This window comes from Prunus avium, unplaced genomic scaffold (assembly GCF_965620075.1).
Source record: "Prunus avium unplaced genomic scaffold, drPruAviu1.hap1.1 HAP1_SCAFFOLD_114, whole genome shotgun sequence".
NCBI lineage: Eukaryota > Viridiplantae > Streptophyta > Magnoliopsida > Rosales > Rosaceae > Prunus > Prunus avium.
In genome coordinates this window covers 12,501-14,690 of record NW_028276942.1, presented here as the reverse complement: position 1 = coordinate 14,690, position 2,190 = coordinate 12,501, and positions in this window count along the sequence as shown.

The window sequence follows — 2,190 nt, the reverse complement described above, 5'->3', positions numbered from 1 at the left end:
GAGACGACACATGATGGTGAACCTCTCGCGGAGTTGTGAGAGTCATGAAGTGGGGAGAAGGCTGACTGGGATTCGAAGGGATCCTGGGCCGCACGGGAGCGTCTGTGCGAGCGAAATCTGTGATTTGCTTCCGCCGCGCCGCGTCGCACGCTCGTCCCGTGACACATGGCATGCGCGGCGCCTGCGCGCAGCCTGCGCGCAGCATGCGCACAACATGCGCACAGGCTGTGCGCAGCGTGCGCGGAGCTTGCGCGCAGCTTGCGCATCTGTCGACAGTGAGGCTAGCGAAACTTGTCCTGCCATGGCATGCGCGCAGCGTGCGCGCAGTCTGTGCGCAGCATGCGCGCAGCCTGTGCGCAGCGTGCGCGCAGCTTGCGCATCTGTAGACAGTGAGGCTAGCAAAACTTGTCCTGCCATGGCATGCGCGCAGTCTGCGCGCAGCATGCGCGCAGCATGTGCGCAGCATGCCGGCAGCATGGTTCCAGGTTTTTTCAAATGTCGACAGAATTTTTCAAATCTTGTCAAACCCCGTTTTTATTGAAATTTCCTCGCACAATAAGCTCCCCATAAGTAGTCTATGATTTTTAGGACCTTCTCCAACTTACAAAACTAAAAAATTCCTCCCGGATTTGTTTTAATGATTTTTTCAATTTTACGACTTCTAAAACTAATAAAAAATACTTCCCGACTTCAAAAATTTATGAAACTTTTTCCCATCATAGATTGCATGTTTCTTAGTATCCCTGCAAAAAATCACGTCCAAATACCTTGTATTGAATTATTTAGAGCCCATTATGACTCCTCGCGCATAGGTGATGTCTCTTCCTGTCAAAGGGCTAAATGCATAAAATGCTATATAGGGGGGTGTGTGTTGCCTGCATATGCATGGCAGCCCATGCCTTCCTAGCTGCAGCCCCCTTCCCCCACGCCACACCCATGTCATGTTGCCTCGATATGTTGCCTCGGTATTATGGGTTTGGTGTCGGGGTCGGGGGGCTGCCACCCATGGCGGTGGTGGCCGGAATCCGGCCGCCGCCACCACGCCGCCGCCATGGGTGAGGGAGGAAAAAAAAGGCGTGGAAAGTTGCGAAATGGGGTTGTCTAGGCTATTTTTTGGCATGGGAGAGCATGGAGTGCTAGGAACTCCTTCTCAAATGCACGGGCATGTCGACCACAACCTCATTTCGCAACAACAACCACCCGTGTGGGGTGGCGGTGGGTGGATAGTCGCGGATTGGGGCTTGCCAAGCCAATGTTTTCAAAAAATTTCATCAAAATTAAAAACAAATGTTTTGTTGCCTTCGGATTTGTGGGCGAGCGGCGAGTCGGAGTGGAGCCGGTAAAGTTTAACCTCGGTGTGCACGGTTGTTTTTAGAAACTCAATCCAATGCCGGGGACGTTGAAAGTGACGCTCTTATGAGTTGCAAACCCGCAAGATTTAAAGAACCTTTTCAAAACAATTTCAAACCAACAAGATTTAAAAACAGAAATTTTCATCAAAATGAAAAACAAATGTTTTGTTGCCTTCGGACTAGTGGGCGAGCGGCGAGTCGGAGTGGAGCCGGTAAAGTTTAACCTCGGTGTGCACGGTTGTTTTTAGAAACTCAATCCAATGCCGGGGACGTTGAAAGTGACGCTCTTATGAGTTGCAAACCCACTAGATTTAAAGAACCTTTTCAAAACAATTTCAAACCAACAAAATTAAAAACAAATGTTTCGTTGCAAACAAATTGTGGGCGAGCGGCGAGTCGGAGTGGAGCCGGTAAAGTTTAACCTCGGTGTGCACGGTTGTTTTTAGAAACTCAATCCAATACCGGGGACGTTGAAAGTGACGCTCTTATGAGTTGCAAACCCACAAGATTTTAAAAACTTTTTGAAAATGTTTCTTCTAAATGACACATTTTGATCCTTGGCAAGTGCTCAATCCGTAACTATCCAATCACCGCCACACCACACCGGTCGGGAGTGTGTGAATGGTGTGCTTCCCGGGGTTGGCATAGATAATCTTTCGCATCGACAATCTTTTGCATGCGAGGGAATGTCTATGCCAACCCCGGGAAGCACACCATTCACCCACTAGTTGTGGGCGACGATGGGTTGGCTTCAAATGAATTTTTGCTTGGGGTTGTCCTCGGTATGCTTTTGTGTTGGGAGTACGGCCACCAAACCTTCTCAATGCACGGGTATGTC